Consider the following 12,839-nt stretch of genomic DNA (forward strand, 5'->3'; position numbering starts at 1 on the left):
TTACTGTTTTCCAAAAAGGGAGATAAAATATTTCTGGAGAAGTCTTTAAATTGATAAAAACCTAAAAACCGTGGGTTAGAGGAGGTGCTGAAAGGTTTAAGGGTGGTGTTAGTGGAGAGACTTACACACTGGAAGTGTACTGACCCAATGTTCTCTACCGCCGTCCCGCCTTGAGCTTATAAACAACCTCTGTAAATCCCAGCCAATCCTCCTCCTTCCCCACCTCCTCCACGCCCCTCACAAAAATAATGAAGCTTGCCACCATCTGTGTAAACAGGCTTGGCCAGTAAGAGCTGCAGTCTTTCGCTCTCGTTCTTACCGAAGCCAGCCAAAAGGCCCTGTGTGTCCCCAGTTATGGGGCTGAGTGTGGTGGCACTGGAGGGGAAGATGGGAAAGGAGAGGGGAAAAAAGGGAGGAGAGGAACACAGGGATGAAGTTACCCTCTTATTGGACCCTTGTTGGTCTTCCGCCATGGAGCTTTCTCAAATCAAGCCAGGGATAAAACCCATAAGATTAGCCAGAAGGCAGGAAGAAGAGCCCTGGTTTTAATTTCTGTGGATACAAGCGCACAGAGCCCACTGGGTTCTCATCATCTACATGAGGGGGGCCCACCAGCGTTTGATTCATTTTGTAGGCCTATGCATTTTTCTGTGTTTGTGTGTGCCTCTAGGAAAAGCGTTTGTTTGCTCAAGAGCTTTATTTACATTCACAGGCACTTTTTGGACGCACTAAATTGATTCCAGGCCCGTTCCTGGGTCATGTCCATCAGCTCAGCCACAGTCCACAAACACTCTGCACACAGCGGGACCATTCTCGAGGCCCGCTGCTCACTGCTCACCGCCGCAGTGACACACAGCAGCCATTTGTGGGAATGTCTTGAAAGCCTGGTTGAAGGTTTGGGTAGTTTGCATTTTATATGTTAACCCTCTACTTTCACCTGCGTCTCCTAACTTCTCCCTCTATCCATCTGTTTCTCCCTGTGGCCTGCTCCCACTTTTTCCAGCCCATTCTTGAAAGTAACTCAACAGTGCAGGGAACATTGCAGGAGTCCTGCTGTCGATAGACTGTGAGCTGCTGGAGGAAACCACAGGCTAACCACTAAAAAGGGCTCAGATAGATAGTGAATCTGCTCAACGGGAGCTCTCTGTGTACAGTCAAACCAGCCAAATTGTCACTCTTGGCTATGTTTTTGGTCTGCCTTGACAGGAATGTAGGAAGAATTCTGCATGTTTGTTGGCAGGGACATTTGCAAAACAAACACACGTCTCAATCTGTCAGCTACATTTCCTTCTCGGATCGACTGCTGGACTCAGGAGGACAATGTAAACAGATCTATGTGGGATGTCAGCTTCTCTCATTATTAAAAGATAAAGATAGTATCCAAAGAATGTGTTCCCCAGAGGCTCCCTGACCAGGACGTCCCTCTGGACAAACTCGAACGCTGACCCACCGGTCACCAGCTCGGCTCCATGCACAACCACTCCTGCCTTTCTCTCTCTCTCTGTCTGTTAGTCTCTATCTCTCTTTCCCTCACTGATAAGAACCACCATTGTTCCATCTCTCCAGAAACACCCCTAACCGGCGCTCCCTGTCAACCTCTGACCCTCCGTCAGCACCGACCTCAGAGCTGCCGGGGGTTACAGGCCTTCTCTGTACGCAGCAGAGCTCCCCACCCTGAACGAGCCCCTTGCCCTCAGCACAGAATCAACTCTTTGTATGTTTGATTTGTTATGGTTTTTAGCCCTCTCACTCGCGCACACACTTTCCACGCTCGCAGAGCTGGCGCTACGAGGAATTCTGCTCAAATTTATGTCTCTGTTTCAAGCTTTTATTTCTCTTCAAGCTCCTTCTCTTTCTCCTTTCTACGATCATATTAGCTGTTACTGGAATTGGAGACTATAAATACATTGGAGTAAATCTAATTTGGACGGCGTACGGAGAGGCCAATGGGTGCAACATGCTGGTCATCCCCTCACTGACACCACCTCCCTTCACTGACCATGTTAATTAATAGGTGTTGACTTGCGTTTGTCCCACAAAGACACAATTTAGAAAGTGTCTGGGAGGGTTGGTTTCCCCCTTTTGACAGCTGGGTTAAAAGGCCTTACTTTCTTATCAGCGCAAACCCACACATTCAGTAGTACAGTTTGGAGTTTTTTAGATTTAGACTCACCACTCCATTTGTTTCCTTTCTGTTTCCTCTTTTGCCAAACTTCCTTTAGCCTCCTAACCACAATAATCACTTCTGATTTCACCCTCCTTTTAAACTTTTCAGAACTCCTCAGAACTGTCTGCGTCCTGAGTCCTTGTTGGCATCACGTCTCCCTGTCTTACTCTCTTGCCCTCTGTGTGGGAGGATCCCTCAGCCTAGAATAACAGTGAGTGTTGAGGAGGTTGGGAGGCCAGAGCAGCTCAGAGAGCGGTGCTGTTGCAAAGGCCTGGGGCAGGGCCTCCTCTGGACGTCCCGTTTGTCTTGGCCCGACATTCCCAGCCTCTCCGAGCGCCCCTGTGGTCGGCCTGTGGGTGTGGAGGCAGACGGTCACATTCCCGCCAGCCCATGGACAGAAGCATCCTGCACCGCTCCCTTAGTTCCTTTCCAGCTCCTAATCAGCAATGTCCCGGCAAAAGTAGTCCTGGCCAAATCACAGAAGTTACAGAATGTGACCAACAAGCCAATAATCACAGTTCAACTCCATATCTGTTACCCTCTGCCAGAAAAGACCCAATCAATCCAGCAGTTCCTATCATGTTTTTTCAGAGTCACTGTCTTCACTGCAGCTGTAAGGGCGGCAAAAGACTACACACACACGCACACCAGCCCCTCAATTTCTAAATTTGCTGAGTGCAATATTTAAGTGAATAGTTTGCTCTGCAGAGATGAGACGAGAGATAAAATATTTTCTTTACCTTGGAAACCACAATATCTTTTAAGCTGTTGAATCTTAAACCTAGATCAAATTTGACCAGCTTAGGTGTGTTATGTGCACACACCGTCTGCCAATGTAGCAGCAATCTAAACCATCTCTCCCGTTTCATAAGAAGCACCTGTGTTTGGAGACTTAACATTCCACATACTTATCTGACCAAAAAAAAGGCCTTTGTGCATAGCACACATGTACTGAATAAACTGTACTGGACCATGAAGGTACACATTCGCCAGAGGGGTTATAATAATGTGTCAACTGGCCACTGATGTGCACCTACTCCTAGAAGCAATTCAACTGCATGTAAGAAAACATGTTTACTAAAAATGCGAGACAGCACAAATGAACCGCTTCGTGTGATTTTCTGTATCATGTAATCATCACCTGTAGTTGCGGTGTGCTGGAAATGTGGCTTTCCACTCACTGTTGCAATTTTTCTACATAGTTTGCTTGTTGTGACAACTGCAAACTCTAAACGACGAGCCTCAGGCACCGAGTACTGCTGAAAACAAAACTCCAGACTCTCTCCCCCTCCCTCTTTTCCCCGTCTTCCTCTGCAGAGACAGACAGAAACATCATATACACACACACTCACATATGCATGCACGCACTCCAGCCACTGTTTGACCTGTTAGGGGGATTCAAACAAACATCCGCTGCCCCTGAAAACCACAGTCTGGATTTATTTGTCTGTTCTCGTCTGCGTCCCCGGCTGTTGACTTGCATGTGACTGAACCTACCTGCTCATTCTTAGTCCAGAGCCTTAGCGCAACTAATCAATGGGTGGACTGTTGACCTCTCCCCTGAGTCGTAACTCGAGCTCAAGAGGCCACAATAAAGCTAGCAGGGGTACGCTAGCAAGGTGGTGTCCTTTGAGGAGTGATAGTCTCAAAATGGAAGGTTTGAATGGATGAGCAGGAGGAGGGCTCGGCCCTACTGAAAGCCACAAGGGCCCACGTTGGTCACATTAATCACAGTTGGGATTGTGGCTCTAATTTTAGCCGGGAGTTATCCATCTATTTGCCTAATTGTCCCTGCCTGTCCACTGTCCTGGCTTCTCCCTTAAAGGCCCCAAAAGGAAAAGAGAAAAAGAAAAAGAAGCTGAAATCTGGATGACTTCTGTCTGTGTTTTCTTCTTTCACTCTCACTCTGTCTATACTTTACAACACAGGCACAGGTGTTCATCACTAATGATACCAGGATATTATTAGTCCCAGGCCTGTGTAGGAGTGTAGGGGATCTAAGTTTGCATAGTGTTCAGTCCCTGTTGGGTTGTTTTTAAAGCCTGCAGAACAAGGCCCCTCTGTGGTGCTGCTCATGTCGAAGTGTTTAAACTAGCAAGAAAGACCCCTTTCCCCCCCTGTTTTCAGGGATTTTTTTCACAGCCTGAGACTTTTTTTTCACTCACATTATTGCCGCTGTAAAGCACACCAACACAATGCTCTCCCACTTAGTCTCCCGCTTTTTCACAAACACACACAGGGACGGGCGCACACACACCCCACTCAATCATCCGCACACAAACACACAAATGCAGACGCGCATGCCCCCCGCCCTCCCTCTCATCCACAGTGTATATAAAAGCTGTATCGAATTGCACCTTGAGCTTAATTGGCTCGGCAGTACAGTGCGCTGCTGTCGACAGTGACAAATCGTTCTTTCAGAGCCCCGAAGAATGTCTGCCCACTGCCATGTCAGAGGACACAGGAGGAGAAAAAAAGTTAATTGTCCCCTGGCCTCTGTTCAAAAGATGTCGTAACTGCAAAGAAATTCATAGGAGATGCCATTTGGAGCTTTGGATGTTTATTTATTTGCCTCCTTCTTCTGTTTAAGATGGTGCCTGGCAGCGTAGAGCCCTGTGGGCACCAGGGACTTGAAAGGAAGGGCCCCGTTCTCTGTGTTTCTACTCAAGGAGAGCGAGCTAAAGCTTTAGTCGGACTGCTCCCTCTGATCACACAGTGGTTCAGATCATCCACTTCCTCCCACTGAATCACTCCCACTAGGGAGAACAGTACACAGATCAGATGAGACAGCTAATTCAATTTGGAGCTATCTGTTATTTTAAGAGCTCATATGCGACAGTGTGCGTGTGTGTGTGTCAGTGAGAGAGAAAGTGAGTGTATATGTACAAGGCCACCAAGACTGTATGTGGGAGAGGTATGTCAGAAATGCACCAATGTGTGTGTGTGTGTTTGTGTCTGGAGAGGTGCTCTGCATCTGGCTTGACAGGGGACAGCTCAGCTCATAGTTGGAGTTCCTAACCATAGAGCTGCTTTATTACTGATATCCTCCTGCCCTCTCTCATAACTCAGCCTTCTTATTTCAGTCTCCCTCACAGCTTTCTGCCAGACAAAGCAGCACCGAATATGTCACACACACACACACACACACACACTCACACAGGGAGGACAAGCTCTGCTCAGCGTCAGTAGGCGAACAGCTGTGGATGCAGAGAAGTAAGACAGCAGTAAGTGAGAGCAGAGCAGCAGGTGACCATAAAGTCACTGCAGCGAACAGAACAGATGGAGGAGAAGGGAGGAAAACAGTCAGTGACTGAGGAGTTCACATGGAAAACTAAACTTTTTTTATCTAACCAATGCTTTCTGTGCTCTTATTCAGCAAACCCTCTGCCGCATTGTGAAAAACACTGAGGACACCTGGGAGTTACCCAGTCAAAACCACCACTGTTAAATGAACAGTGTCATCGGAGCAAATGAGTTAAGTGCCTTGCTTGAGGGCATCTTTACTGTAGTTGTGGTGGCAGAGGTGAAAGTTAAGGATGATAGGCTGCTCGCTGTGGACAGTATCACCGGTGGTGAGGAGCCCACACTGGTGTAATTTTCTCCACACTGTCCCTGAAGTAATTTAACTATTTTCTCAAAGTCCCAGAGAACCTCACCGGAGACATTCAACAACACGTATGATTAATGACACAGTGGAAACAAAAGTGTTATCCACAACAATAAATAATAGCTGCATGTAGGAGACATTGAATTCAATGTCTCCTGACAGTACTGCAGCAGGATTTTGGAGTCGGTGTTAAACCAACTTCTCTGTAAACATCAAGTTTTTGTTTTATGTATAAGGGAAATTTGTAAGGGTTATATTAAATCAACAGAGTATAGACTCAGACGTTGAGCCATTTAATCAGATCTAATTTATATATTATAGGTAGAGCTTTAGTTTTTTTTTCTACATAGAACAGTACAACACATTTAGTTTGCTGTTTGGGTTTAAAGTACAAAAAGCTGGCTTGTTTTCCAAATACTATAATAAAATATACATATAAAAAAGAAATGCAGTAGCTAAATGCTCAATCAGTTTTACATGCAGAGAAAAAAAAGAGAAAAAAAACAAGAATTAAGGAAAAAATGTGAATTACTGCAAAGACCTTTATTTAGAAAGGCTTGTTAACGCTTCACTGTTTTGGAAAAATACACTTATTCGCTTTTTTGCTAAGAGTTAGATGAGAAGATTTACACTTTCATGTCTGTAAGCTCACTATGGAGCCAAAGCCAGGAGCCAATTAGCTTACCTTATGCTTAAAATTTAAAAATTCTCCTAGCACCTCTTTAGATCAGTTAACAAGTTATATCTTGTTTGTTTAATCCGTTAATAAACCAAAATGTCAAATGTGTGGTTTTACAGGAAAGTTTAATGCTGTTCATCATGAAGTAGTTACAGAACTTGATGTTTTCACATTACTGTTTGTGTACGGATTAAACAAACAAGATATAACGTGTAAACTAGCTTTAGAGGTGTTGGAAGGTGGATTTTTGAGCATTGGACATAGCTGTTTCCCCCTGATTCAGTCTGTATGCTAAGCTAAGCTAATTAACTCCTGGCTCTAGCACCATAGTCAGCGTACAAACATGGCAGTGGTGTCAGAATTCTCTTCCAGCACTCGAAATGTCCAACTATTTCTTTAAAATGCGAAACGTAAAACCCTCACAAGGTTTTCATCAGAGCAAAAACAATTTAAAAAAAAAGATATAACCTAGCTTGTCACATTTGGAATCACAGTGCCTGTCGCTGCTATTTTGGACTCATGATCCTGGTCATATTTGTCCCTGGAGTATCTCTGCCCAAGATTATAAATCCCTCCCTCCCTCCCTGGTGCCTAACATGTACTATAGCTAGAATGATCCATCAAGTCAAAAGAAAAAATGTCCCTTTCCCCACTTTGAATATAAAAACTGATTCAGGGATTCAAACTGGCAACATCCTGTCACAAGCTGTAAATATGTACAAATCTAACTACTGTACATTATGTGGAATTTTATCTATTTTGGGACTAATTTAATAAAACAAGTTTCCTTTTTCAAACAATGAAGTATATATTCTACCAAGAGAAGACACACATCTGTCCAAATGGTTGTGTTTCAGATTTAAAGACATAACCTCATACAGCCTTCTGTGGTTTTTATTTTTTGTTTTTTTGCTTTCAGCATCTCACCACCTAACTCCACATTTCAACACTTACTCTCAGTAAAATATGTGTCTGTGTCATTCAGCATGTGTCTACAACAATAACATGCGACATCTGGTTATATGTGGAACTTGCCTTTCTCGTTCTCCCAACGTAACATTGTTTTTACAGCTGTGTAAGACATCATACAGAACGAGGACAGACATACCACACATGTTTTTCAGCTTTTGTGACAGTGTTTGTTCTAATTGCCTCCATCCTTCTTCCTGCCTCTCTCATATTTTTCATTCTTTACCTCCTTTTGCTATCTCCGGCTATCTCCCGCCTTCTCCATCTGTCTCCCTCTCAGACCTGGCTGATAACCTGGCAATGGACGACTTCACCTTCCAGGAGCAGCTGCTGACCCCTCGCTTGGCCACAGATGGGGTCGGAGGCGTCTCCTCACCTGCGGCTCCGCTGTGGAGGAGCTACCTGGTCCCAACGCTTCCTGTGACGCTTGTTCTGCTCCTGCTATGTTGCCACTGACCAGCGCACTCACACACTCCCATCACTTCTTCCCCCTAGGATTCATTACAAACTCTGTGGAACGGGACAAACTTTTTTAAAGTTCTGGTTCCTAATGTAAAGTTCAAAGGAAGCATGACCAACAAAAATGCTACATTTCTCTTTGTATGTCTCAGAATGAAGCTGTTTTATTTTAGTCAAAATCACTGGATGTTCTCAACAAACATATTAAAGCACACCAGATAAACCCATGGCATTGTGTAAATAAGAAACCTGCCCTCGTTGTTCACTCCCACTATGGTTATTACAACTTTTGTGCCCTCTTGCCTGACCTCCTCTCTGCTCTCATACTGACTTCTGTACCTGCAAGTGAGGAACAACACGGGGAACAGAAACACAACAGACTTTTTTAAAATGCTCCCAGTCTGCAAAACGTCATTGCCCTGCAGAAACAAGCTGGAATGCAGAAGAAAACTTTTACTACCCTCCTCCATGGCAGTGAATGATCTCCTGCCAGGACTGGACTTCAGCTGGCGAGTTGTTGTGAACTCCTTATCGCCGGAGGCTGAGGTTAAACCTTTATTTAAAGATGCACTGTACCTTAAATGCTCTGATTCTACTTCAATCTTCCTCTCTTCCTCTCTTTCTCTCTCTCTCTCTCTCTCATTGTTTGTGTCCTAGTGATAGCTAAATTATTTCAGACTGATTCACACCCGCACTGTCAGTGTTTGCTTTATTTTGTAAGGCTGATGATGTTTTTAACAGTAACAGCCCTACGATAAAAGAAAAAGATTCAAGGGCTATCATGAATCTCCAAATCAGCCTGATGACTGTACAGATGTATGTTTCTCTGTGTTGGTGCCATGTTTACAAAAATATGTTTATTTGAAATATTGGCATATTTCACAAGAAAATGTGGTTATTGGCTGGACTGTGAAGAATTGCTGCAAGCTCTGTGGGTAAAGCGAGGAGTAACGTGAGATATAAATATGTATAAAAATGTGTGTAAATTAATTTTTGTAATGTTGGTTTGCATTGGGGTCACACATTCTTGAAGTCTTAAAGTCTTCGTATTTAATTTGTTCTTCTAGGTTTTGTTTAAAGCAGAAGTCAGATTTTCAATTGTTGTTTGATTTTGTTTGGTTTTTAAAATGAAATGTGGTGAAAACTGGTTTCCATCTTCTTTGTTTAGACTGGACGACGTGTGATGGATGTTTGGAAAGGCACTAATTAAAAGTTGAAAGTGTGAGCTGACTTCACGGCTGTGAGCCAGACCATCCATCCATCCATTCACCATTAGATATACCGGATTATACTCGAGGGTCACAGGACGTTGGAGCCAATCCCAGCTGATACTGGGTGAGAGGCGGGGTACACAGAGACAGACAACTATCGCATTCACAACTATGGGCAATTTAGAGTCACTAATTAAGCAAAGCTGCATGTCTTTGGACTGCTGGAGGATACCAGAGCATCCAAAGAAAACCCAAATCAGGCATGGGGAAAACATTAAAACTCTACACACAAAGTCCCCAGTTGACCAACAGGTACTAGACTGTCCACACAAGTGTAACTAATAACAATAATGACAGCTCTGTTCCATTAAAGTGTGCCAGTGAGTAATGTCAGTGAGCCAGCATGAAGAGTACTAGGAGCCTGACACTGCAACACCTAAACAGTATGCAGCCCTAATAAACATTATTAGTTGGACCAGTGTTGGTCATGATAAACATCTGTTGTGACCCCTCAAACAGCCAGTGTCAGACCTGGGATTAGATGTTTATAAAAATGAATGCACTGTAATATGTTAATTTATTTCATTTTTCAGTTAAATGTTGATGAGGAAAGTACAATGTATAATAAACGGAACATGTTTTACTGTTTTGAGTTTTTTTGATGTGTGAATATCAACATATGAAATGTTCTTATTGTTTTGTAACAGTCATAAAACTTATGATTGGAAACCTTTTTCTGATATAAGTTTATATACAAAATTCATGCCACTGGATGTTGCACAGGCATCGTAGACAAAAATAAAACAGAACTCACCAAAACTGACTTTGTTAGTCTTTCCACAGTCTTTCCAACAATAACCAATGCTGGTTTAGTCTAAATAAACCCTTGATTCACCAAGTCAGATGCAAAAATGTTTGTAAAGAGCTGCAATGGCCATAAACTAATGTTAATCCTCAGGGACAAAAGCAGCCGTCAAAGTACATCCTCTAAAAGTGCTTGTTATGGCCACCAACAGGCTCAGATTTTTATTGTAAATGTTTGGATGTGCTTTGGTTGAAATAAATCCTTTATTCACTGACATAGAGGAGAAAACAGCAGGTTTCAGTCGCTCTACTCAGCTGCACACGGAGCAGACCGACTATGTAGACAAACCACAGAGAGGCTGCGATAGCAGCACAGGCAAATGTTGTTTGCTGCTATATCGATGTTTAAATCTCATATATAACCTTTAGATTTATATTGACTACCACTCAAGCTCCACATTAAAACCCCTGAAAACCTGGTTTCAAATCTTAATATCTTAAAATTAATCTTAATATTACAGACAGTAAATACTACATTATTCATGACTAAATAAGCAACAATCAGAGGTTAGAAGAGACAAAACAAAAACTCAATTAATCTGCAGAACTGTGCAGAAGTGGTTTAGTGAGATTTCACTGACAATAGTGTGACAAAATACCTTTTTCACAACAGCTAATTTGACATAAACTAGTAGGGTAAACATAGGTGTTAGTATATTAATTCAGGCTCCATCCAATACAGATCAAACAGTGTCAGGGCGTTGCTATGCTCCATGTAGGGTCACTGGAAAGCCTTGGTTACACTAAATGGAACGGAATCCTAATAAGTGTCATTGGTAACCAAAACCGTTTGTTATGGTTGCTAACTTTGGCCAAAATATGTGTCTTGATGACCTAGAGAGAAGAAACTGACTGAGGAAATATGTTTTCAGAACCTTTAAAGAAAAGATTCACCTCCAACCATCTTACCAGTTAATCTATTATACCAGTAGGTCGTAGGTTCAAGTCTGATCTTCACACCTGACTACACCGACCCTTACACAAGGGTGTGGTCTGGTGTGGTCTGCTGTACTGTGATCACACGCAACCTTGATGTCGCATTGCACACTGTATTGATGCTAAATGGCAGCACAGGCAGGATTTTCAGCCTGAGCCTGACAAAGTAACTCGCAGTGCCTTCTGGACTCCTTTCAGTTGTTTGTTTTTCTCTTGCATAACAGGACAAACACGGAAGATGTTAAGTCATATCAAAGTTTTATTTTCCATTGCAGCAACACAGAGATCAATATCAGAAACAACTTTAATCATCTAACACATCACCAGTAAATGTCAGGTTTTGGTGTCACTTTCTCAGAATCAAAGACCAGCGGATTCTTCCTAGACTTTGCACAGCTTTCAACAATCAGGGAGTTATCCATTGCACAAACAACAGATGCCAGTGTGTACACCAACAGCAGCCACAGTAGACCAAACTGAAATGCAGCATGTTTTGGGTAAGGGGAATAACTTCTGCTTCTTTTCAAGTGGAAAAAAAACTCTTATTTTATTATGCTATCTCTTCTCTCTCCTCATACATATAACCCACAGTTACAGTAACTCCCATTAAGTTTCTGTTCCACCAGTTTTCACTTCTCAATGTGTTTTTCGGTGTTCAGTTCTCAGTTTCTCTTGTCTTTTTTTTCTCTGGGGGTTTCTGTCCAAATTCTGTGATAACAGGACAGTAAAATTTGAACACCCCATAATTTTAAACAAGATAAAAACAACAATTATTGCAACTACAGTTCCCATGGGTCTTCCCCATAGGCATGCTATCAATAATTCATGGGAAGTGTCGTTGCTAACAAAATATTTATCTCTGTTTCGGTAAAAAAATAAATTCCTACTCAAGAACATCCCCATTAAAGTATGCTGTACAGTTTTTTTGTGATTATAAAATATTTTAAATGATTTATGACACACTAGAGTGCTGCAGAGATGATATATTTGTGTAGGCCAACAAGGAACTTTGCATTTTTCCACTGGGTTTCTGATTAGTGCAGGAAATAGGCTCTGTGGTGAACAAAGGTTTATGATACTTACATGTTTTGTTCAGCAAGATAATCTTCATTATGAACACCACCTTCATGCTATCTTAACAGTGAAAAACATGTAACATCCTTAGTTGAGTTGATAAGCATAATAACCATGACACTAGATCACACACTTTATAAGTCCCTCATATCAAAACAGGAGTTAGAGACACTCATTCGTCTGAGTAGCAGTGATTGTTTTATTTACTGTGTGTTCTGGTATAAACACTGACCTTGTCGAGACCAGAATGGAGCTGTGCCAGATGTGATTTTTTAGGTCCCGTTTAGGGGTCAGGGTAAGGTGTGAATTGTGGTTGATTTAAGGGGTTGGCTTATGCTGTCTACAACGAATGAAGTCAAAGGAATGTCCTAACAAGGATAGCTGCGCTGTGTGTGTGTGTGTGTGTGTGTGTGTGTGTGTGTGTGTATTTGTAATAAAAAACATACTTACTATTATTCATATTTTGTGCATCTTTAACTGTATGTCTAAATCACCATGGATCCATATTACGGATGGATCGATCCAGTTTCTGTAGCCAGAGTTTGATGTAAATCAGCCATGGCCTGGGTGTGTGTGTGTGTGTGTGTGTGTGTGTGTGTGTGTGTGTGTGAATAAAGAGAATTAAGCCAGAGACAAATAATCTGCCTGAGTTGACGTGTGTGTTAAGAGGGTTTGGTGTAGGCGAAGAGGCCCCCCATTCCCACAAAAATCTGTGTGTCAACAAGTTGTGTGTGTGGCAACAGCACTTAGTTAGCAACAATCTATTAACATGACAATAGAGCGACATGTCATGTTGCCTTGTCCCTTTGCATTACTGGCTGCTTCTTCTGTGAAGCTTGGCAACCAGGGGAGACAGACAGCACCTCCACAGAG

Source organism: Morone saxatilis, unplaced genomic scaffold, assembly GCF_004916995.1.
Source record: "Morone saxatilis isolate NCDOM2014 unplaced genomic scaffold, NCSU_SB_2.0 Contig22, whole genome shotgun sequence".
Taxonomy (NCBI): domain Eukaryota; kingdom Metazoa; phylum Chordata; class Actinopteri; family Moronidae; genus Morone; species Morone saxatilis.